At 34.0% G+C, this 26,750-nt stretch overlaps 1 protein-coding gene across 2 annotated transcripts in view; it reads left to right on the top strand.

The window, feature by feature from the left end:
- Positions 1-26,750, top strand: part of dgo (ankyrin repeat domain containing protein 6 diego) — a 61,766-nt gene that overhangs the window by 6,109 nt on the left and 28,907 nt on the right. The gene's annotated exons all lie outside the window — the stretch shown is intronic.

Genomic DNA, 26,750 nt, shown 5'->3' with positions numbered 1-26,750 from the left:
TTACCTTTTTGTCCCGCAAACACGACGTAGGGACTTCCGATTATTGGTACGGAAAAAGGGCCTGGAAGGGTCCAGGATTGGTAGTAGATCCAACGGCGCTTCCATAGACGTCGCGCAAAGAGGATTAAGCACAAAATAAGAACAGCCCACAGGAAAATACTCCCGAGTGGAATCTCAAAAGTGTTCATGTTGAGGCTCAGGACGCTACTGCAAGAGGCATCAGAGACCCCAACAAATTTATCTGAAATTCAAAGGTTAATTAATGGACCAATGCTAATATTGCTAATGCTGATAAACAAAATTAATTCAATGAGGCGTGAAAAAAATATAAATAATCATGAGGTTTAATTTTTCCGGAATAGTGCAGTTTTCCCTAAAAGGGCGTGAAAATGATAAAATTTTAAACAACTACTTTTTACAATGCAAATATTTAAAAGTTTTAAAATTTGAGGTGCCATTTTTGATCTCCAGAGGTCAATAGGTAGATACTACGACTTATTTTTGTTTTTAAGGATTTCAAGGTTCTAAAAATAACTATATATTATTAAATTATTCCTAAAAAAAAAACAAAATTTATTATTATTATTTGAAATGAATGAAACTTTAGTTCGAAAAATATACAAATTTTGAGTTCGCTTCCGCGAACGTGGAACATTTCGGCTTATTTACTTCCAATAAACTGGGTAACATTCCTACTAAATTATAATTACTAGTTTTTGGCAAACGACCTTCTTAATTTTTCCTAAACTTAATATTATTTTGAACGAAAAATTACATAATTTTGGCATTTTTTTTGGGAAGTGGGAATAAAATGTGTAGTTTAATTAGCTGATTTAAGAATTTGTTTGCACAGTTTTAGCACAGTAGCTGACCTTATGAGGAGGTGTCTTTAAGAAGCTGTTGCAAGTATTAATTAATTAACATTTTAAGTTATTTACCGGGTTTAATTTGCAAGATTTATTATTGGAAAACTTCCATTACATTGGAACCGGTTGATGAGGAGTGGAGTTATGGGCTGATGTAATCTTAATGAAAAAAGTGGAGTAACTACTTTCCTCATTCTTAATTTATTAATAAACAATTCCGCATGCTTACTTCACATTTCATATTAATTATAAAATTATTCATATTAATTATAAATTTAGGAAGGTTGAGAAAGTCGAAAAATATTGTAGAGAAAACAAAGAATAAGAGAAGAACCCAAAAGAACAAATGTGAAAAACTGAAATTGAAATTTGAAGAAGCGAGATGATTCTTATTATTATTTGATAGAATTTAATTTTTTTTTAACTTTCTTTAATAATTCTGAAATTTTGAACACTAAATAAACATATAAAAAGTAACAAGTTCACCAAGTTTCAGTCTGTTACTGTTAAAATTGACGGATTTTCAGATTTTAATGGTAAATTGTGAATTTAGCTTGTCCTCCAAATGAAAAATTCCAAAAATTGTATTTTTTGTTTTAAAATTGGATTCTTTAATACTCTAAATATGCATGTAAAAAGTAACAGGTTCACTAAATTTTATTAAATTAGCTTTAAAATTATGGCAGTTACAGATATAAATAGACAACTTTGAATTTTGCGCTTAGCTTCTAAATAGAAAAAAATCCAAAATTTTCATTTCTTGTCTTAAAATTTTGAAATTAGGTACACTAAATTAGCACTTAAAAAGTAAGAAGTTTACCAAATTTCAGAGTGTTCGCTTTAAAATTGACGGATTTACTGATTTTAATTGAAAATTTTGAATTTCAACCTCGCTCTCCAAATAAAATAATACCAAATTTTTCGTGTCTTGTCCTAAAATTCTGAAATTTAGTGCATTAAATAATCATCTAAAAACTAATAAGTTCCCCAAATTTCATTACTTTAGGGTTAAAATTGTCGGAGTTACGGATTTTAATAGAAAAATTTGAAGTTTTAGCTCGTTCTCCAAATAAAAAATTCCAAAAACTTTATTTATTTCTCTAAAACTCTGTTTTTTAATGCTCAAAATAGACATAAAAAATATAATAGGTACACGAAATTTCATTGCATTACCGTTAAAATTGTCGGAGTTATAAATATTAATAGAAAATTTTGAATTTTGCCCTCGCTCTGCAAATAAAAAAAATAATCAAAATTTATATTTGTTGTCCTAAAATTCTGAAATTTGGTACACTAAATAAACATCTTAAGAGTAATAAGTTCCCCAAATTTTATTACTACAGCGTTAAAATTGTCGTTGTTACAGATTTTAATGGAAAATTTTGAATTTCGAGCTCGTCCTCTAATTAAAAAATTCCAAAATTTGTAATTTTTTTTTCAAAAATTTTAAAATTTGGTACAATAAATAAACATCTAGAAAGTAATAAGTTCACAAAATTTTATTGGTTTATTGTTCTAAAATTTTGTTATTTGGCACACATAATAGGCATGCAGGAAGCAACAAATTCAGCAAGTTTTATTGTTTTAGCATTATCTCTGAATCCGGACCTGGCACTTTATCAATAAAATCAAAGTACATAGTTGAAAATATTATAAAAAGTCTAAAAACCTTGAAAAATCCAGCGAACATAAAAAATTTCGTTTTTTTTCTCTTGAAATAATAATTTAACCGACAGCAGCAAAAAAATCTTGTCTAGAATGATCGAAGTTGATGAAGACGAGTTCAACAAGTCCATTGAAGTAATGAAGGGACATGAAAAATGGCGAAGGAACAAGTTTATGCTGACGAGGAAGATGAGAGTCAGGAAGACGGCAAAAAATAAAATAACGAGTCTTCATTGCTGCAATGCAAGAAATAGAGAACAAAATCCACGAAATTCGAGAGCGATACTGTTTTACGCAAGAGTAACAAACAAGATTTTTTCGATGAATAATTTAGAATGGTACAAAATAATTGTTTACTTACAATACTTCCACACTAATATGTTCTTTTTACGCACTTTCGCAGTCAAAATGTGCACTTAATCCCTTTTTTGAAAGGAAAACGGTGGGAAAAATAGTAACAAACTGTATAAATGACTGTTTTATCTTGCCCTCGTTGTGGTTTGTGTAATTTTCTCGTCGATTTCTTTGTTCTCAATTTGTTGGGTTTTTCACAGTCAATCGCTTAATTGAGTGAGCCCACCGACCACTGATCGCTTTTTCGTATCTTTATTACGTTACAGAAAACTGTAAATCAATGTTTTATCTCAATATTCTTGTAATTCTTTCCGCGGTATCTTCGCAATGCCGTTTTTTGGAATTTCGCTCTAGTAATCTCAACGGGCAAATACCTGTAAGCAATCACTTAGTGATTTTAATAGCACACTTAATTATAGCCACTTTTATAGGTGTAGTCATGCATTTATCATTTCTTATAGTGCGATTTAACGATAAGTCTCAACTAGAATTAGTGTCAATTTTTTTTCAATATAAAACTCTCATTTTCTTTGTATGGAGACGACACTTAACCAAGAAAGCTAAATGATTATTTTTATTACGAATTCTTCATCAACACCAACGGCTATTAAACTGTTCAAGAGATCCGTGATAACCGCCAGTGTCGTATTGTTTTAACGGTTATGATAAGAGCAATAAAATCTTTATACTCTTCTTCGAATCATGACCTTACATGTCTTCTGAATCGAGCAGATCTATAAAACTTTCACGGATGAAGAAAGTGTGTCGGATGCTAAAAATTGTGAAGGTCATTTCTGCGCATTTATTTATTTCGTTTGTTGCATACCTGTGCGGTTAATAGAGCTACATGTGTTATAAACTTGTATGAAAGGTGCCATAAAATGGAAATTTACAATAATTTATTCTGGAGGCGAAGAGCCTGGCGAGAAGCCGACCATGACAAACCTGCCGCATTATTTTAAAGATAAGACTTTATAAAATAATCATAAAGTTCCTGTAACTGCGAGAAATGCGTGTTGGGTCGAGGATGATTAACTTTAATTTGTTGATTATGAAAATGGAGTGCACGGACAGGGGCGTACGGAAACTATTTCTAATTTCAATGAGATTTCAGACTTTTGAAATTATCAGATTTCTTCTTTTTACTTAATTTTTTGTCATTCTGTAAAAAGTTTTAGGACTCTGTAGGATTCTCTTATCTTTTTTCAATTTTTTTTTCTGTCATTTTACTTTTTTAGACTTTATTCTAGACTTTCCAAAGTGTGTCTAAAGTCCTCTAGGTTTTTCCGGAATCTTTAGGATCTACCGGACATTTGAGATTTCTATTTGTAAGATTCTTTGAATTTGTTCGATACTTCAGTTCTCCAGGATTCTTCAGGGTTCTCTGGATGCTCGGGGATTCTTTACTTCAACAATAAGAATATTTACAAATTATCCCGGATTCAGGATTAATAACTACTCTCTAGAATGTCCGGGCACTTTTTGCTCTAGGAATATTTACGAATTTTCAGGGATTTTTTTGTACTTTTTCAGGATTATCCAGAACTTTCCAGGGTCCGCCAGTTTTTTTTTTTCGTTTGCAAGATTCTTTGAATTCGTTCGAAACTGTACAATTCTCTAGGATTGCTCAGAGTTTTATTGGATTCTCGGGGGTTTTTGGCTCAAATACTCTATCAGAATTATTCAGGATTCGCGTTTTTTTTTTCTTCCATATTTTTCTAGATTTTTGTAAGATTCTTTGATTTTTCTCTTCAACATTCTCTAGCATTTCTCTATTATTCGGGAATTTCTAGGGCAATTTAGGAAGATTTTCTAGTTTCTTTTAAATTATCTAGGATTTTAAAATTTATGTTATTGTCTATACAGGGTCCGGCAACACTTGTGTCCACCCCCAAAATCGCCTTCAATTTTAAAGATAAAATTTTGAAAATTTGCAAACGCTCATAGTTGACAAGGCTCTAAAAGCTGACGCAAAAATTTGTTTTTTTATCACTGATAGTGTTGGCGTCGCGACGCCCTTAAAATGTCATTTTTAGTTAATTGTGAGGGTTTGTGATATCAACCTCTAATTTAATTTTTTTTCAATATAAATGTGTAAAAAATATCTCAGTTTTTAACAACTAAACTCTGTTAAGTTTTAAATGTCTTTATTTACAAGGAATATAATTATTACAGTAAATTGCCTTTGGGGTCAGGACCGCTAGCCGGTGCTCTGTCTCCGCAGGAGTCTTTCTCGCTTGTTCTTTTGGGATTGGGACCGCTGCCGGTGCACCGCTCTCAAAGAAAAGTCTTATTGAAAGATCAAGAAACAAGTGCTCGTTGTTGGTGGCGGTGCATCTTATAGAGGGTTGCGGGTGACCGTTACAATACAGCGCTGAGCTGGACCAATGAATCGTGAGGGTGGTGGAGTGGGGTCTTTGGCCGTTATGTCCGAGAAGGCGACGGTGGTGCCTAGGCAGAGGGTGGGGCGGAGCGCATTGACACTATTTTCGTTACAATCTCCCCCTCAGGCCCATGAAGACGACTCGGCTAGTGGGCCTGAATCTTGCATGGTCGACCTCGTTTTCGTAGGGGAGCGATGGGGTTGGTCGCTGCGTCTAGAGGTCCTCTAAATGGTATTAGATCGGATGCGTGGTATACTCCCAACACCAGGTCTGGTTGCGAGGGACTGGCAACTTCAAAGCTAGTGGCTCCTTTCTGTTGGAGGATTACATAGGGGCCATCTTGCTTAGGGGCAAACTTCGAGGTGTAACCTTTGGAGGCGTTGCTGAGTGGATGGGTTTTTACCATTACTAGGTCACCAGGGATGTATGGGGGAGTGGTTCGTCTTTTTCCGTCGGCGTATTTTTTCCGACGATCTTGCTCCTTTTCATGGGTTTCCCGGGCCTTCTTTAAGGTATCATCGAGTTCTAGTAGAAGAGGTGTTGCTTCTGGTATGAAGTTTTCGCTAAGCGTGATGCTTCGTAAGTCGTGGGTGACGTCGTCTACGGTACGAAGTTCACGCCCAAACATCAAGTATGCCGGACTATAGTCTGTACTAACGTTCCAGGCGGTGTTCATCGCGAATCGAATGGCTGGCAATTTCTGGGGCCAATTCGGATGAGGTTGATCACCTAGTAATATTGCTAGTTGCGTTTTAAGGTCACGATTCTTTCTTTCCACAGGGTTGGCTTCTGGGTGGTACACTGGGGTGAATGACTGAGATATCCCCAGACAGAAGGTGATTTTCTGCATTACGGCACTAATAAATTGGGTGCCATTGTCACTGACGAGACGTCTGGGTAGACCATAGCGTAGAAAAACCTCGTTAATCAGAGTGCTAGCGCACGTTTCGGCGTTGGCTTCGGTTAACGGGAATACTTCAATCCAACGAGTGGCGTAATCTTCAATGATCAAGACCCATTTTTCTCCTTTCGAAGATGGGGGTAGTGGGCCAAATAAATCAACGGCGAGTACTTCCATGCGCTGTTGCAGCACCGGGGTTTGTAGTAGCCCAGCGGGTTTCATGTTCGCGGTTTTATACCGTTGACACTCGAGACAATTTCTAAGATAATCTGTAATGTAGCGTCGCATTCCCGTCCAGTAATATCGTTGTGCAATGCGACGCGTTGTTCGTTCGATTCCGTAATGACCGGCAGTTGGTGAATTATGGTATTCTGCCATAATCTTTGTGCGTTCATGACTTGGAACAACGAGCTGAGCGTCATCTCTTTCACCATCTTGGGAGTATCGGTACAGTACTCCTTGATTTAGGATGTAGCCTCGTGTAACCCAGGGTTGAGTTAGGTCAGCACTAGATTTAGTGATATCTTCAATGATTTTCTTTAACTCTGGATCCTTGAGCTGTTCAGCTCGGATCTCGTCTGCTTTTCGGATTGGGAAGTCAACTTCCACGGTGCTTATAGAAGTAATTGTCTCTTCAATCGAAGGTCTAGAGAGCATGTCTGCGACTACATTTGCTTTTCCAGGGGTGTATTCGACGACCAGGTTGAAAGGCTGAAGTTGAAGAGCCCATCTGGCGAGCCTTCCGGTAGGTGTTTTTAATGTCATCAACCACTTAAGGGGTTGGTGGTCAGTGATGACAATAGTGGATGATTCTTCAAGATATCCACGAAACTTTCTCACAGCCCAAACGATGGCGAGGGCTTCTCTTTCAGTAGTAGAATAGTTTTTCTCTGGGGTGGTTAAGAGTCGGCTTGCATATTCGAGCGGTTTCTCTTCAGGACCCTCCCCCTGGAGGAGCGCCGCACCGATGGCGTAAGAACTAGCATCAGTCCTTAGTATGAATGGAATGTTTGGATCTGCTTGTCTTAAGATAGGGGCGGCGACAAGATGACTCTTCAGTTGTTCAAATGCTTCCTGGTGAGTTGGACCCCATTCCCAAAGGGCATTCTTTTTTAGTAGGGTGCACAGAGGTTTCGAAATAGCCGCGAAACCGTTGATGAAGCGTCTAAACCAGGAGCAAGTTTGTAAGAACGACTGTAGTTGTTTTACGTTCTTTGGAGAAGGTATTTGTGTGACGGCGCGGACTTTTTCGGAATTTGTTGCGATGCCGGCCGGTGATATTATATGGCCGAGGTACTGCACTTCTTGGCATCCAAACTTGCATTTAGCTCGGTTGATTCGTAATCGGAATTCACGCATTCGCTCGAATACCAACCGCAAATGTTGTAGATGGGTGTCTTTATCAGGCGAGATGACGACCCAGTCGTCCAGGTATGCAAGTAGAGAGAGCTCTGGGAGTCCAGTGCGAAATCGATCCATTAGTCTTTGGAATGATGCGGGCGCGTTTCGTAGCCCAAACGGAAGTCGCAAGAATCGAAAGAGGCCGAAGGGACATATAAAGGCTGTCTTATCTCGATCTTCCGGTCGCACCTGGATTTGCCAGTATCCGGCCTGGAGGTCAAGTGTGCTTATACACCCAATTTGCCCAACTGACTGCAGAAGGTCGTCTAATCGTGGCAAGGGGTACGCATCTGGCTGCGTGATAGCGTTGAGTCGACGGTAGTCGATGCATGGTCGAACGGTGCCATTGGGTTTGGGTACCAGCACTACGGGTGCTGACCATGCGCTATCGCATTCTTCAATGACCTGGGCTCGCAGCATCTTCTCGATCTCTGCTTGAAGTAGTTCTCGTTTGGCGGCCGTAAGTCGGTATGGGGGTACCGAAATTGGTGCATGACTGCCGGTTTCAATTTTGTGTTCAGCATATGGAGTTGGAGGTCCATTTTCTTTGAAGACGTCTGCGTACTCGTCGATAGTCTCGTTGAATATGTTGCGATCTTTGCCTTGGTACATCGTGCCTTCTTCGGGTCGTAAGTGCAACGATGAGATAAATATTTTACGTGGGCCGCCGGGGAAAAGATCCATTTGCGGCATCTCTTCATAAGCGTCGGCGATGGCGACGTTAGCGTCTCCCCACATAAATTGATCTGCGTGCCGAGCTTGATACACGTTCCATACCCCGTGTGGAGTAATAATACCGGTCTGTTGTATCTGTGGGACAGGTGGTGCCGGACCATACCCTTCGTAGATGTCATCATCTTCCATGGGTTCGATCATTGCGTCCAAATTCATTTCTTGGAACACCGCTTGGACCTGTTCTTTCGTGGGCGTCTTATGTTTGTCCATATCTACAAACGGATGGCGCCGATCGGGACGATCCCGGAAGTAGAAATATTTGCCACACAGGTCAGGGACCACCTGGGCGTCTTCCAAGAAGTCTGCTCCCAGCAGAGTACGTGTGTTGTTGTTGGTTGACAGGACTATGAAAGTGGTTTTCACAATCCTGCCCATGACCGCGACGTTAGTGGTTATAGAAGGAACCACCAGGTGCCGAGTTGTACCATCAGCGAGGGTAGCTAGCACGGGTTCTGTCTTGGCCGTGTGCCCCGTTTTCAGCAGGTGGTGGTACAGTGACGCGCTGGCTACACTGTTGCAGGCGGCGGTATCTAGGTAACCGGTTCCCTCTGAGCCGGCGATGTTGACTTGGATCGCTGGACGCGACCGTGGTATCAGTGTGGTCGCTTCCACGGCACAGAATGCCATGGGTTCTGTACTCGGCCCATTTGATGTTGGCTTGGGGTTGCAGTTAGGACAGTTGCGTCGGAACACCCCAGGACGATTGCAACCGTAACATTTAATTCCCTCAGCCGGGTTCTGTGGGGTGGAGCTCGATGAAGGTGGCATTTCTCGCTTTTTCTTACGGCATTCTTGCTCTTGATGACCGAAACATCGACAGTAGTCGCATTTCGGTCTGGAAGCGCGAGTACCGTGTTCAGTCTTTTTGTGGCCTGCAGGTTCGACTACCGTCTTCTTACTTCCCTTCCTTTCTTGTTCGCCGTCTTCAACAGCGCGAGCTTTGTTTAGGAGATCAGCAAAGCTCGTAACGCTGGTGCGCGTGACACGGTCACGAATTTTGTGACGGAGGAGGCCATAAAGAATGTCTATCTGCCATTCTTCATCCAACTCTCTAGACATTCTGGACATCTTCTCCCGCTGGATGGTGACGTATCTATCTGTTGTCATGTCATCTGGTTGGGGTTGGTTGAAGATATCGACGAAGAGGCGATGATTCGGAACCGTTGGTGCGAAGGCACCCCGTATTAGCTTTACGGTTTCCTCCCAGGTTGTGGCGTTTGCCTTTACGCCGTTCCACCACTGCAGAGCTTCTCCCCTGAGAAGCAGTGGTAGCGTTTCGATGGCATCTGCATCGGCGATCTTCTCCACCTTTTTGTAGAGAGTCGAAGCGATGATGAATTCATCGACAACCGCGGCGTTTCTGGTACCGTCGAAGCGTGCCGAGCACTGGCTAAAATGCTTGGACACCTGGACCTGCGGTGCTTCAGGTGCTTGTGGAGTCGCTCTTCGCAGGTGGTCGATCAGTTGCTGAAACTGCTCATTCGACATCTGCAGTGCCATGTCGGGGTTCAAGCGAAGACTTCTTCGAACTGTAATCGGCGTCGTGGGCGCAATATTGAAATCTCTTGGCGGGATTCGGGCCGCTACGTTGGGCGTCAGTTTTAACAACTAAACTCTGTTAAGTTTTAAATGTCTTTATTTACAAGGAATATAATTATTACAGTAAATTGCCTTTGGGGTCAGGACCGCTAGCCGGTGCTCTGTCTCCGCAGGAGTCTTTCTCGCTTGTTCTTTTGGGATTGGGACCGCTGCCGGTGCACCGCTCTCAAAGAAAAGTCTTATTGAAAGATCAAGAAACAAGTGCTCGTTGTTGGTGGCGGTGCATCTTATAGAGGGTTGCGGGTGACCGTTACAATACAGCGCTGAGCTGGACCAATGAATCGTGAGGGTGGTGGAGTGGGGTCTTTGGCCGTTATGTCCGAGAAGGCGACGGTGGTGCCTAGGCAGAGGGTGGGGCGGAGCGCATTGACACTATTTTCGTTACAAGTTGTTATTTTAGATTCAAGGCAAATTGCCTTCAAAATTTGAGAAAAAAATGCTGTTTTATCAAGTTAGTTTCCAATTTCATTATGTCAAAGTTGGGAACTACGTTTACACCCATCTGCCAGCATCTTGTGTCACAAATGAATTCTATCTTTTGGCTCGCTTTAGATTGTAACAAAAGTCTTACTTGATGAAATTGTCGCTTTGTCGATCTTAATTAACGATTTCTGGTGTCCATAAAGTGTAACATGCCCGTGTTAATCAAAATTAACCTTTAAAAGAGTGAATGAAGTGACTTGTGAAATTTTGGTGCAAACGTAGTTTGCCGCTGCGATGTCATAATTTTGAAAACTAACTTGATAAAACAGCGTTTTTTTCGCAAATTTTAAACACAATTTACATTAGATTTAAAATAAAAACTCAGATATTTGCATCACAGTTATGTTGAAAGAACATTGAATTCGCGAATATTTCCACAAAAACTCAAAAATCGCGAAAAATTATACTTCTTAGGCGTCGCGACGCCAACCAAACCGTGATAAAAAACAAATTTTTGCGTCAGCTTCTAGAGCTTTGTCAACTATGAGCGTATGCAAATTTTCAAAATTGTAACTTTAAAATAAAAGACGATTTTGGGGGTGGACACAAGTGTTGCCGACCCTGTATTATAAAAAAAGTTTGATATTATATTTTTCAGATTTACATATTTTATGATTCTTTCGGTTTTTTCGAATGTTCAGGTTTTTCTTCAATTTTTTTAACGCAAAATCCTTAAAGAACAATTTTTTATTAATAGAGAATCTCGAACTTTTACAAAAAATCGAAATTAATAAAAGTCAAAGAAGCATTTACAATTCTCAGTCTTAAAATCCACAAAAAATTATCGTTATTTTCTAACTTTGGTAGTTTTAAGACCACAACAATGAAATTTAAAAACAGATATTTACATTTAGTTAGTACATTTATTATCTGTGATAAATTACAAAATTTTAGAACAAGTTCGGTAGTTTTATCGTACTAATGACTAACTTATTATTTTGGGTAAATTTAAAAAATTTTGACCAAAAAAAACGCTCCTTAAAAATACTTTTTGATTTTCTTAATTTTTGATACATTTTTTTTTTATTGGCTAAAAAATAATTAAACCTGTTTTTGTTTAAACAAACCGAAAGGTCATTTTGATCAATAACAACACAAGCAGAAAAATCTGCTAACGGTACCACCTAGTCCAAACCTCTAATTACACCAACATGGATGAAAATGAATTTGAATACAATAATAAACGGTAATTTTCGCATTCTCTACAGTGAATGTAGTAATAGAAAAAAAAACTCGACGAGACCAATTAAATTTAAGTACTAAAGAAGGCAAGTTTCCTTTTTAAGTCCACCGGGATAATCTAATTCATTTTTTCTAAAACAAATAGTTAAAAAACAGCTTCGCAATAATCTTTATAAATTTCTGTCACGAAGCTATCGCAATTCAATTTGGCTTTTAACCTCAATTATAGCACAGCCAATAGAAATCAGGATGACGACCTTAAGAAAGTCAATACTCGGTACTAATAAATTTTATGTAAAATAAGAGAGAATGCTCCACGCGTCGTGTGATATTAAATGACACTTCACGTAGGCTGTAATAACTGAATCCTCTTGATTACATCCTGCATTCCATCTTTTTGTTGTTCTTTGATCTATTTGTCCCCATTTCGTCCTTTTGCTCTCCAACACCTGTTATTAGCGTTTGATGAACGAGTGGCACCATTAGACAAAGAAACTGGAGCTGTGAAAGTGACCGATCCTCCAGTTTGGCACTATTGTCAGTTGATAGACGGTCAAACCATCTTGGGTTTAATTGCAAAAACCATCTGTTTGAACAAAAACGGCGATAAAGACATACAAGGTGCTTTTAAATGAGTCTGTTAATTCGGTTGTGATGACACGGAATGGAAGCTTCGAACTTGTAATAGAAATGTTTTGTGATACTGAAGAAATTCTCGAGTGTTTGTTGTCGATTAACGTATAAATATAGGATGTTGATTGTTGACACTGCTATTGACAAGCTGGTATTAACCGACATTAACACATGTACGACGATTTAGAGGTTTTGTTTTATTTGCAGCGCCTTCGGCAACGTCGTGTTAAAATAGACGCGGGATGACAGATCAAAGAACAACTATTCTGCCAAAAAAAAGCGCTATATTCGGAGCCCAACGGATTTTGTTTCGGCAGGAAATGAACGGAAAACCGACTCATTTCTCAGAGGATGACATACCTATGAGAAAAAAATCAAAATCTGGAGCTAAAACTTGGAAATCTATCGATTTTTTATTAAAAAACTCTAAAATACGAGAAATCTTGAAACGAAGAGAATTTTTCAAATTTAGAATTTCAATATTCATAATTCAAACAGACATCACTTTTGAATGAAAAAATTTGAAGAAAACATCCTGTCAACACGTCATTTTGACAATCTTTGTCGTTCGAAAAGTTTGTAATTATGTCGAATTAATAACCACGTCGGAATTAGTAACTCTAAATTTTATTATTTTAACGATAAAACTACCGAAGTTACGGAATTTAATAGGAAAGTATGAATTTTTTTTTGTTATGTAGTCTTAAAAACACAAATTTTTAAAATTGTTGCGATTTGCACTATAATTTTGTAACTTGTCACGAATATTAAAACTACCAAACTTTTTGGAAAATAAAAGAAAAATTGTCGCTTCTAAAATCCAAATTTTTAAAACCACTTTTTGTGTTCTAAAATTTTGTTATTTGACACAGATAATTAACGTTTTGAAAGTAGTAATGCTAGAAAGTTTATTATTTTACTGGTAAAACAGAAAAAATTAAGACAGTTAATATAAAAATGATATATTTGTTTGTCGCAAAAAGAAAAATTTTTAAGTGCCGTTTTTGTTGTTAAAATTTTTTGAAATTTGGTATAAATAATAAACATGTTGAAAGTAGTAACTTCTCTGATTTTCATTATTTTAGCGATAAAACTACAGAAGTTACGAAATATAATAGAAAATGATGGAATTTTTTTGTTAGTCCTAGAAACGAAAATTTCTAAAATCTGTGGGACTTGTACTAAAATTTTGTAACTTATCACAAATAATAAACGCACTTGAAGAAGCAGCGTCTTTAAATTTCGTTGTTGTGGGTTTCAAATTACCAAAGTTACCGAACATTTTAGGACATAAAAAAATGTCGCTCCTAAAATTCCAAATTTTTAAAACTAATTTTTTTGTGTTCTAAATTTTTGTCATTTGGCACAGATAATCAAAGTTTCGAAAATAGTAATGTTTACAAAGTTTATTATTTTACTGTTAAAACAGAAAAAAATAAAACAGTTATGGAATAAAAAAATTGGGTATGTATTTGTTTGTCCCGAAAAAAAAATTTTAAGTGCCGTTTTTGTTGTTCAAATTTTTTGAAATTTGGTTTAAATAATAAACATGTTGGAAGTAGTAATTCCTCTTAATTTCAATACTTAAGTGATAAAACTACAGAAGTTACGAAATATAATAGAAAATGATGGAACTTTTTGGTTAGTCCTAGAAACAAAAAATTCTAAAATTTGTGGGACTTGTTTTAAAATTTTGTAACTTATTACAAATAATTGAACGTACTTAAAGGAGCACCGTGTTTAAACTTCATTATTGTGGCCTACAAATTATCAAAGTTACGAAACTGAAAAATGTAATGAAAAATTTTTGTTGGTTCTAAAACTGAAAATTGTAACTTCTTTGTGTTGTTTTTTATTTTTATTAATTTCAATGATTTTTCAAAAATTTCAGTCTCAAAAGATCTTTCAAATTTCAAATCTTTAAGGATCCTGCAAATGGAAAAAAATTAGAGAATCTGGAGTTAAAGCGCCGAATAAAAGTAAAATGTAAACATTTTTAGAAATTGGAAATCCATCGATTTTCCATTTAAAAACAAACTCGGGGATTAAAAACGAAGAGAATTTTGTAAATATATTTAATTCCAAAATCAACAATTTAATAAAAATTAATTTCTAGGAAAATTTTGTAATCGTCCTGAAGCAGGCTTTCGAATGTGAAGCGACCATCCTGTCATCACGCCATTTTGGTATAACCTGAATCTGTCAGAGCTACCAACCTATTTAAAATTCCAAAGCCTACAAGTTCCTTCGGCAAAAATCTCGCAAAACTGTTTACTTTGCGTTTTTGATTTGAGCATCACGTAAATTATTGACGCTGACATAAACGCTCTCCCTGAAGGTAAACTTGGAAGCAAATCTCCCATTTAAAAATCTCCTCTCCGTGATCGTGAATATTCAGTACAGTTACCGGGCAATTCCCCCACGTCTTCGTCCGACTTTTCTACAATTCTGATTTACTAATTACTGCTCCATTCCTTTACCTTCTGGCACAGGAGATTGATGGAAACTCAGGTCACTTCCTCTATCATACTTAGAAAACGCGCGTTTGTCGCTTCGAGGCGGAGTTTTTGTTATTTCCGCACAGTACGCCACTGCCTTACCATCCACCACGATGAAGAAATAATATTTGCATATTCTCGAAGGCGCACTTATCGGAATTAACACGAATTAAATTAGCCAAAACGTCATAATCCCAATCCTGCTGAACAGCATTCCTGCGAGGTGTATTCAGAAAATTTCGTTTTTGATGGACTGCCAATAGATCAGGCCCGGGGCCTCCTTCAATTTCCATTAATTCTCTCCGCGATATTATCCCTGTCATCAATGCAACTTAATCGGGTGTAATTATGAAGTTCGATAATTACAGGTTGGCTCCGGAGGAAAGTCCGGGAAAACTTCTCATAATGTATCTTTGGAGTTATGAAATGAAAAGAAATTTATTCATCTCGAACTAGTTTTTGTGTCCGTCTTGGAGCAATTCTAATCTTGATTTATTGTAGTGTTCGTCAAAGCAATAATGATAAATCTTGAACAGGCTTTTATACTTTTTTTCGTTGCCTGTATCAAATTGCAAACGAGAATGTTTCGTGTTGGACAAACAAATTGAGTGAGACGTACCAAATGCGATTTGCATAATTAATTCTGTAGTACAAATTTGGTATAAGCTCCAGTTCCATTTAAATTAGCTAAAACGTAATGGGAGCTATTAAATTCATTCGATTCGGATGACTTCTTTATCTCCTCTGTTAACAATGACATGCTTCAGCGAGCCAAAGCGGTTTTTCAGTAAAAAGTTCGTTTCGTGTTCCAACTCGCGCATTTATAGTTTGCTGTGATTAAATGTAAAAATATAACAGACATAAAACAGAGTCCAGAGGAAGCTAATAAATTATGTGTTCACATAATTAGATATTGTCGTTCTGGTTGCTGGTGTCCAGTGGGAGTTGGGAGTGAACAATGGTAAAATGTTGACAAGTTAATTAGACTCGAAGTAAATATGCAAATACAACTTAATTATAATAAAATACAACAATTAACAGAGCACCTATAACAAAAAACTAAATATTTAAAAACGGGCATGATTAATCGGTCTGTGCTAATTGAAAGACCTATAAATTCCAACGCTGATATAGGTGGTCTTAAAGATACGATCACAGAGTGATTTATAATTGTTTAAGAGTCTGACGTCACCTTTAGAAAAATAGAGCTTTGTAATTATATCTGATTTTGCAATCCTCCAGATGGTACACCTTTTACCGTCCGTTACAATAATAACGATAATTATACTAGGCCGCAAATTTTGGACGAAATTCTATTCGAGTTTTACTTAACAACTTGCAATATCATGAAACTTCATCATACATTGTTGAAAGGTAATTGAATAAACTTAACATTCAACTATAGAAGTCGCCGAGAAAGTAAGTTTTTCACGCTCTAATTTTTTTTTTATAAGCAAACTAAGAACTCATCAAGAAATTTTTGGCTCGTCTTGACAATAAAAAATTCTAAAATCCGTTCCTGTTGCTCAAATTTGGGATTTTGGACAAACAGTCTACACGTTAAAAATAGTAACTTTTCCAAATTTTGTTGCCATAGCATCAAAACTACCAAAATTACAGCTCCGAATAGAAAATATTTGAAATTTTTAGCTCATCTTGAAAATAAAAATTTCTAAAATCCGTCTCTGTTGCTCAAAAAATTTGGGATTTTGAACAAACAGTCCATAAGTTAAAAATAATAATCTCTGCAAATTTCATTGCAATAGCATTAAATCTGCCAATATTACAGGTTCGAATGGAAAATTTTCGAAATTTCTGGCTCGTCTTGAAAATGAAAATTTCTAAAATTTGTCCCTGTTGTTCAAAAAATTTGAGATTTGAAACATACAATTAAAAAGTCAAAAATAGTAATCGCTAAAATTTTCATTGCAATTGCATCCAAACTACCAACATTACAGGTCCGAATGGAAAATATTCGAAATTTTTGCCTCGTCTAAAAAATACAAATTTCTAAAACTTGTTCCTGCTGTTCAAAAAAGTTGGAATTTGGGACAGACAATCAACAAACTAAAAATAGTAATCTCTGCAAATTTCATTACCATAACATCAAAATTAATAAAATTACAGGTTGGAATGAGAACTATTCGAAATTTTTGATTTGTCGTAACAATAAAAACTTCTAAAATCCTTCCCTGTTACTCAAAAAAATTGAAATTTAAAACAGACAGTCAATAGGTCAGAAGTAGTAATTTCTTCAAATTTTATTGTCCTAGCAACGAAACTATTAAAATTACTGGTCCGAATGGAAAATATTCGAAATTTCTGGCTCGTCTTGGAAATCAAAAATTTCTAAAATCCGTCTCTGCTGTTTAAAAAATTTGAAATTTAAGACAGATAATTAACAAACTAAAAGTAGTAATTTCTACAAATTTTATTACCATAACATCAAAATTACTAAAATTATAGATCGGAATGAAAAATATTCGAAATATTTGGCTCGTCTTAAAAACGAAATTTTTTAAAATTTGCTTTTGTAACTCAAAAAATTTGGGATTTGAAACAGACAATTAACAAGTCGAAAATAGAAAACGCTGCAAATTTTATTGCCATACGCCAACTAAAAACTGTAGAAAATAAAATTTCGTACATTAAAACTCAAAAAAAACAAACTTCAAGAATATTTTTGAGTCCGGATCTGTTGGAGTAAAACAGGCCTTTAAACTCCACGTGGAAGTGTTTCCTTCAAAACATAAGGCACTTCCGGTACTAAATTGAGAGCAGGAGTAAGTTTTATTTTGACAATTAAATGAAATTACATGGTGTGATTTCACTATTTGCATTTTAAGATTCTCAGGCTTATTTATTGCAACTTAGAGTAAATTATAGCTGATCGTGGCGAGCAATTATCGAATTAAAAACAAGTAATGCAGAGTTTAATTACGATAATTGTAATTCTGAAAAATTAATTATTTATTTAGCAGACGCTACAGGTCATAAAAATGTAATTTAGTCTCGGTGTGATTATAGCATCGTTTGTTTGATTATGATTCTTCTCGGAAGTGTGTTAATTATTCGGAATTTAATTGATTGCAATTTTTTAACCCTCTGGACGCTTCTGGCTATTATTCTGTTTCTTTTTTAAGAATAATAGTTTTAATAACGGTACTGCAGTCTCTTCAACTTTGCTATTGTTATCTCGGGAGTTCGTGAAGGAATTTTCGAGTTCTATTTGTTCATTAGCATTATTCAAAAGATGTGAAAATTTTTAATGGTATTGCTGGTAAATATTTAAAAACAATTATCGATTTTATTATGTGAAGAACGGAACTGGAGAGCTCTTGGCAAAAAGAGAAACCATAATTTTCACATTCAAACTACTGAAACGATGATGAAAGGATAATTTATAGTCTCATTTATTACAAATTTCTGAGAATGTTGGTATAATTGCCCGGAGCTTTTTTTTTCTTTGTCGGTTTTAATTTTTTTGTCATGACTTATCTTCCTTCAGTTTCTCTGTAATTTCGGTCTTGTCTTGTCGACGAGAAAGAATAGTGCATAACACGTGCTGATTGGATATTTTGCACAAAATAATATAAATAAAATAATACTTTAATAGGTGGCCCTCGTAAATTGATGGATCTCACTTTTTTTGTGGACCTCGTTTTCCCCCTGTAATGTAATGACTTAATTTGTTTGTTGTACTATTAAAGTACTAGTCAGCTAAAGTGACATCAGTAAACAGTGTCGGAATATAAAGAAACACTTTTTTCTACACCGAAGAGTAAAATTCCGGGCGCATTACGCCACAGCATTCCTGAGCCCATCATAAACTTCTATTTACACAAAATATTTACAGTTCATCTTTGACTGGCACCATTGTCCAACCAGCAAATTTCCTCCTCGCAACTGTCACCCGTTTGTTCCTGAAGACATTTTTTCTCCGCCAGAACATTCAGATTACAAGTACAATAGCTAACGGTGCACAAAAAGCATGTCACTTCTTTCCTCTGTAATTTCCAATTATTGCGGTTTGTAAAAAATCCGGAGAGAAATCCGTTAAACCACTTCATTACCTTGAACTTTATACTCCGAAGCCCTAAAATTTAGGCCAAAAGAAAGTACAAAAGAAACCGATGCTTGGTTAGAAATGTAAATTCAACTGGATCGCTTTATCTCTCCATCCATCGAGGTGTGAAAATCGTGAGACTACATGTTTTGGGAGCAATTAAAAAATTTTTGCGTGTCCAAATTAAGAAACATGAGAGAGGAGAGGACGTGGAGGAATTCATGAATAGCAGGCAGAGACGTGGTCATCACAATAATTTTCTCAAATGGAAATTTATCGCGTTTTATTGTTGCAATAACGTGGATTGATGGGCTAAAGTTTCGGTAATTTGCATTAAGAACTATGGGAAAATGGAATTGAGATGTTCGGATTTTTTAATTGGTCTATAGTTACGGGTACCCTGTAGGTATTTGGTGTGTGTAAATAGTAATTAAATACCTCCTGGGATTTCTAGACTGGTTTTATCGATAGGAATAATCTCGATTGCCAGTTATCGAGCAAATTTTTAATTAAAAAAATCGTGATGGATTTGGCTAATAGGCTATAAATACAGGCGAGGTGTACCGTTAGATAATTTCTCTAGCAGTTGTAATCTGGTGCAAAAAAGTATTTCAAATAATTCTCAATGTTTAATTAGATACAAGTGTGCCGGCTATTTCGAAATGATTTGTTTATGATGCTGTGGAGATGAAAGTTGCAACAATCTCGATCTTCAATTAAGCAAGGAAAAAATAATTGGCCCAAATACAGAAGTCTTGAGTTTATTAATAAAATTTATGAATCCATAAATTCGTGTGGTAATAACTTTAAATTTAGAATAATAATGTAGTAATTTAGGGACGTTAAACATAACAAAATATGTTGTATACAAATTAATCTTTAAATTTAGGGCGTAATAACTCAACTCTGAGAACACAAATAAAACTTTTTTAGCCAAAACGCACTAATAAAGTGGTCTTTATTCACTCATTTGAGACAGATAAAGTACTCTATTACTCTCTAGAGACCATACAGAAAATTATGCGAAATTTTCATTACAACAACGCAAGGAAAAGCTTTCTAAATGCCAAAAATTTGTCACTGCAGTCACTTCTCTCAATTTTTTAATGCCTTAATTGCCACCAACAGAGGCCTTGGATAAAATCTAGTATTACATTAGAGTGTAAGAGCAAATTATTCACGACGACAAATCAGTTATTCTCGAAATCGTAGATCGATTTCTTGTATATCTATTTTTGAAAAATTAAATTTAAGAAATTTTAGATTTTTGAGTTTAGTCGGAACATAATGTCTCTCTTCTTTTTATTCTTCTATTTTTAATTGAACACATTTAATAAAACCACCAAAGATACAAAATTGGTGAAAAAAATTACAAAAGTTTATCAGTTAAAACAGATAATAATTAATTTCATTTTTTTTAGGTTGGTACTCTGAAATCTAAGAAACGATGTCACTAAGTCGTAGAGTAAGTAAGATTCGACAGAATTTAATACAATTTTTTATTAGTCCCAGAAAACGCCACAGCCTGCAGCTCAGGCGGCATTTGCTGGAGAGACGTAAAACGTCACTTGCAGTTTTCGAGTCTACTAATAGATCGCGCCACCAATAAAATTAAATTTTGAAAGTCCATAAATTATCTTAAATAAATAAATTACTTGTATACTTGTTCTTTGATGTATAATAATTTTTGTTTATGTCCGTTTTTTTATTTCTATTTTTTGTTGTAAGATTTTATAACTTGGTACACATAATAAGCGTGTCTAAAGTAACAATGTTTCCAAAGTTTATTTCTCTATTCTTAAAACTACAAAAGTTATGGAACTAATTAGTAAATAAAAATTTTTCAATAGGTCAAAATATGAAGAATTTAAAAATTATTTCATAATTTTGTTCTGAACAAAATACAAAAGCTGAGAATAAAAATGAACAAATCTGTAACCTAATATTTCCCTAAAATACATTTTATTGTCAAAAACCGAAGAATAATGAGCGAAATTAGATACTCTTGTGCGACCACTCAAGATTCTAAAATCCGATTTTTATAAATTTTTTAAAGTCAGAGTATCCAGTACACACTTTTTGCGCTCCTTATTTCCGGTTTGGAAACCTGAAGCTCCATGTCCCAGACGTCACTAATTAGCATATTAAACTAATTTCAATAAACAACCTGACAGTTATAAATTAATTTCGAATTACGTTTTTGTTCCTCCGTATAATTCAGTAATTTCTCTCAATTTGCAAAAACCGATCGTGTTCAAAATCCGGCCGATTTTTTCTATTTCTGTCCGTCTCGTCTGTCAGCTTTTAATAGGCGTTTCAACTCTGTTTTATATCTCCGTAGGTGTTTTATGTCACATTTCGTCCAGATAATGTAGGAAAAAAATTATTCTCGATTTCTTCGTTTTTTGTTCCGCGTATTTGGACGGCGGCCAAGATAAATGTAATTTATCTAAATCGAACGTTGCCACCAAGTACCAGCACCCCCGCCATCAAAGCCGCATTAATTTTATTTCAAACATTACAGCACCACTTTGATTTATGAGCAAAAAGACAACAAAAGTTAGGAAAGTCGTCCAAGTTTATTGCGCATGTCGAAAGCCCACTCACCTAAGCTCATTATAAATTATCAGTGTCACAATAAAGGAGATGTGGACGTAGGACGAGCTTTATTTAGACGAGGGCGGATTGTTGCTGCTACTTCACTTCCTAATTGCAAAGGAGGACTTTTCAAGAAGTGAGATTCGATGGAAAATTATGATTTTGTGGCGGTTATAAAACAATTTAAAATTACGTTTTAGGCAATGAGTCAGCGGTTATTCTACCGGAATTATTTTAACATTTGGTAGCGGTGTTGCACAATTAAATTACTAGAAAAGCTATTATTTCTGAATTTAGAGATTTATAACGCGAATTAAAACAGCCTGATTTGATTCAAATTGTTCCAAGAACGAGAAATGCTTAAATTTTCGTCTGTCTAAACGTAAAATTGAGGAATATTCCTGATATTCTGAGAATTAATTAAAATATGATTTTTTAAATTGCTCCAAAAATTAAAATGTTCTCAATCTCAATCAAAAATTCTAAATTCTTCCTAAAAACTGTAAATTTTGAAAATGTGGGTATTTTGTTTTACTTTTCGTCTGTCTAAACGTAAAAACAAAACACTTTCCGAAAATCTACAAAATTAACTAAAATACGATTTTTTAAATAACTCCAAAAACGAGAAATGCTTAAAATCTCAAACAAAAATTTCTAATTGGTATCAATAGCTGTAATCTTGGGAAATGTGGTCATTTTCCTGCAGATTTTGTCTGTCTACACGTAACATTAAGCAACTTTTTAAATATCTACAAAATTAACTTAAATGTGATTTTTTTAAATTATTCCAAAACGCAATTTTTTCTGAATTTCAAAGTATTATTTTCTAATTTTCCGTAAAAAAATGAAATCTCTGAAAATTTGGTGATTTTTTTGTAGATTTCGTCTATCGAAAAATAAAATCGAGAAATTTAAATATCCACCTATTAACAAAAATATGATTTTTTTAAATTGCTCCATAAATTAAAAATGCTTTAAATCTCAAATAATAATTTCAAATTTTGCCCAAAAACTGTATTTTTAGAAAATGTCAATACTTTTTCTTTTACTTTTTGTATGTCTAAATGTAAAAATTAAACATTTTTAAAAAATTTACAGAATTAACTAAAATACGATTTTTTAAGTAGTTTCAAAAACGAGAAATGTTCAAAATCTCAAAATAAAAATTTCTAATTTTTTCTAAAACTTGTAATCTTGGAAAATTCAAAGATTTTCTTGTAGACTTTATCTATCTAAAAGTAAAAATCGAAAAATTATTTAAATATTCACAGAATTAACTGAAAAATGTTTTTTAAATAGCTCCAAAGACGAGAAATGCTCCAAAGCAAATAAAAATTTCAAATTTTTCCCAAAAACAGTAATTTTAGAAAATGTCGGAATTTTTTTTACTCTTCGTCTTTCTAAACGTAGAAAACGAAACATTTTTTAAAAATCCACAGAATTAGGTGAAATACGATTTATTAAATAGCTCCAAAAACGAGAAATGCTTTAAATCTCAAATAAAAATTTTTAATTGTTTCCAATAGCTATAATTTTGAAAAATGTGGTAATTTTTCTGTATATTTTGTTCGTCTTAAGGTGAAATCGAATTTTTTTTAGATATCTATAAAATTAATTTAAATATGATTTTTTAACATATTTCAAAAGAAGGAATATTCCTAGAAATCTTAAAAGAAAAGTTTAATTTTCTATAAAAAATTTTAGAAAAAGTAATAATTTTCTTTTAGGTTTCGTCTGTCTAAATGTTAAATTGTCATTTTTTTAGGCATCCACAGAATTAACTAAAATATGATTTTTGTAAATTGCTGCAACAATGAATGCTGTAAATCACAAAATATAAATTTTTATTGTTCTCTGAAAGCTACAATTTTAGAAAAAATATGACTATTTTATTGTATATTTCGTCTATTTAAAGGTAAAAACGGAGAATTTTGCAAATGTCCAAAGAATTAAATTAAATAGAATTTTTCTTTTCTCGAAAAACGAGAAATGCTCCAAATCTTAAACAAAATTTCTAATTGATTAAAGTGGTCATTATCTTAATCTTAATGTAAACTGATGCTATTTGCAGAAATTTTTTGAACTCTAATAAAACGTTGTTGAAAATTCTTAGATTTATTGGATTATTCTTGCGATATCTTTAAAATTTTGGTCATACAAAATTTCACTTTAAATTTTCCTATTTATAAAAGAAAGCTCGGGCCTTTATACATTTTTATCCACTTTTTTTGCAATATTGTGGTGTAAATACAGAAATCTTTCAGTTTGTAGAAATGATTAAACAATAATTTTCCTAGTAGACACGCAATAAATATTTATAACATGGTGACAAGGCAAGATATAAACCAGCATAAAAAGAGAAATATCCATGTAATTAATGTCCATTTAATTATCTTTAGCGCAATGAATTTGCTCTTAAGATTAGTTTTCAATTTGATCTAAAAACTCGATAAACGTTAACTTTTTTTCCTTTCAAATGACTGTTAATTATGATTGTTGGCAGTTAATAAATTTGACTTGGTCGGTTTTTCGTCACTTTCTACTCGCGATACTTTCCTATTTTTCCGCTTTAAAAGAGCGAGAGATAATTAGATAGCCGCACTTAACTAATCAGGAAAGTCAGCTATAATTCAAAATTTTCTTCATAACTCAAAGCGATACCTACCATTACTCTTTAATGATAATGTCTTGTGCATACCGCTGTCGTAACCTTTCTTCAGTGCCTCGTAAACTTTATTATTCATTTCTACTCATAATAACATACTTTTTGAATAGTTTTTGCTAGTTAAATAAATTCTTTCGGCTCCAACGATACGAATAAATTCTCTCGTGAATTTTTTCGTGCAGTCATTAAGAAAATTAGGAAGTGCTCTCGACCTTTTCACAAAGACGATGGGCTCGGGTCCAAAAACCCAAAACGAAACATTTGTTCGGCGAACGCTGTAATTAACTTCTCAAAGGAAACACAAATATCTTTGCAAAGTTATCTTTATGAAGTCTCGGAGTTGTCACTGCCAAATGCACGTCGAGTTATTCTTAGATGACAGTGACCTAATTGCTGGAGAACGAGGGATAATTATAGACGCGCGTCTATTACAGATGATCCGAATCATTTCTAAATATTTTATATTTATGCAGTCGGGCTCGTGTTGTTTTTACAACAAACAAATCATTTCCCGGCGAATTATAAGTGATTTAAGATAGAGATAAATGTGCAGTTAAATTTACGAGAACGGGCTCATGCATCATGCTGAAAAATATGCGTCTTTAAATTTTTCGCATTTCGCAAATGAAGAATTTTACAAAAACTCAATTTTACTTTTTAATAGACGAAATCTGCAAGAAATTGAACACATTTTATAAAATTCCAGCCTTGGAAAACAATTACGAATTTTTGTTTAAGATTTTGAACATTACTCGTTTTTCATCCCTTTAAAAAATAGCATTTTAGTTATTTCTGTGACTTTTTAAAATATATTTCGTTTCTGCGTCTAGACAGGCGAAAAGTAAAAGAAAATTCTGTCATTTTTTAAAATCACAGTTTTTGTGAAGAATTTGGACTTTTTGTTTGAGATTTGGTGTAGTTTTAATTTTTGAAGCAATTTAAAAAATCATATTTTAGTTAATTCTGTGGATATTTGAATAATTTCTTGAATTTATGTTTTGATAGACGAAATCTATAAGAAAATCACCAAATTTTCAAAGATTATAACTTTTGAGGAAGATTTTTATTTTGATATTTCGAGCATTTCTCGTTTTTCGAGTTACTTAAAAAATCGTATTTTAGTTAATTTTGTAGATTTTTAAAAAATGTTTGATTTTTACATTTAGACAGACGAAAAGTAAAAGAAAAAGTATTGACATTTTTTAAAAATACAATTTTTGGGCAAAATTGGAATTTTTATTTGAGACTTAGAGCATTTTTAATTTTTGGAACAATTTAAAAAAATCATATTTTTGTTAATTCTGTGGATATTTGAATAATTTCTCGATTTTATTTTTCGATAGACGAAATCTCCAAGAAAATCATCAAATTTTCAAAGATTTCATCTTTTTACGGAAAATTAGAATCTAATACTTTGAAATTTCGAGATATTTCTGTTTTGACAGAATTTTAAAAAATCATATTTTAGTCAATTTTGTAAATATCTGAAAAAAATCTAGATTTTACGTTTATACAGACAAAATCTGCAAGAAAATTACAGATTTTGGGTACAATTATAAATTTTTATTTAATATTAAGAGCATTTCTTTTTTTTTTGACTATTTAAAAATTCCGTATTTTAGTTATATTTGTGATTTTTTTTAATGTTTTGTTTTTGCATTTAAACAAACGAAATGTAAAGGAAAATACCGACATTTTTAAAAATTACTGTTTTTGAAAAGAATTAAAAATTTTTGTTTAAAATTTGAAGCATTTTTAATTTTTGGAGCAATTTAAAATTTCGTATTTTAGTTAATTCTGTGGATTTTTAAAAAATGTTCTGTTTCTACATCTAGACACACAAAAAGTAAAAGAAACTACCGACATTTTTAAAATTACAGTTTTTAAGAAGAATTTGGAATTTTTGTTTAAGATTTGTAACATTTTTAATTTTTGAAGCAATTAAAAAATCATATTATAGTTTATTCTGTGCATATTTGAATAATTTCTTGATTTTACGTTTCGATAGATAAAATCTACAAGAAAAACATCAAATTTTTGAAGATTACAACTTTTAGGGAAAATTAGAATTTTTTTTTTGAGATTTCAAGAATTTTTTGTTTTGACACAATTGACACAATAAAAAAATCGTATATAAGTCAATCTTGTAAATATCTGAAAAAAATCTCGATATTTTGTTCAGACAGACGAAATTTGCAAGAAAATGACCACGTTTTCGAAAATTCCAGTCGTAGGAAACAATTAGGAATTTTTGTTTAAAGATTTTTCGTTTTAAAACCGTTTAAAAAATCGTGTTTTAGTTAATTTTGTAGATTTTTAAAATTTTCCTTGTTTAACGTGTAGACAAACGAAAGATAAAATAAAATTATCAGTACATATTTTTCTATTTTTTTAGTATGAAGTAAATTTGCAAAATATGCAATTTATCTATAAAATATAAAGGAAATGGGTACAAACCCGATATCATGCAAAAAACCGTTGTGAACTCCTAGGTACGATAACAACGGAATATTTTCATTTCCCCGCTTTTCACATGCGGCATTTCCTGTACGATAAATCTCCCTGCTAATTGTAGACGTCGATTTTCCCTTCTACTTGAACAAAACACGCTAATCATCCCGGATTTTATCCACTAGAATTCCTTTTTTGTGTTAGAAAAAGATATGGGCTACGCAAAGCATGATTTGTGGCCACCGGTTCGTTGTGGTAGCGTGAGTCCA

This window comes from Gnatocerus cornutus, chromosome 7 (genome assembly GCF_029298725.1).
Source record: "Gnatocerus cornutus isolate USDA-ARS CGAHR chromosome 7, icGnaCorn1.1, whole genome shotgun sequence".
In the NCBI taxonomy this organism is placed as follows: domain Eukaryota; kingdom Metazoa; phylum Arthropoda; class Insecta; order Coleoptera; family Tenebrionidae; genus Gnatocerus; species Gnatocerus cornutus.
The sequence above is the reverse complement of the archived record's forward strand: the minus strand, read 5'-3'. Positions and strand labels throughout refer to the sequence as shown.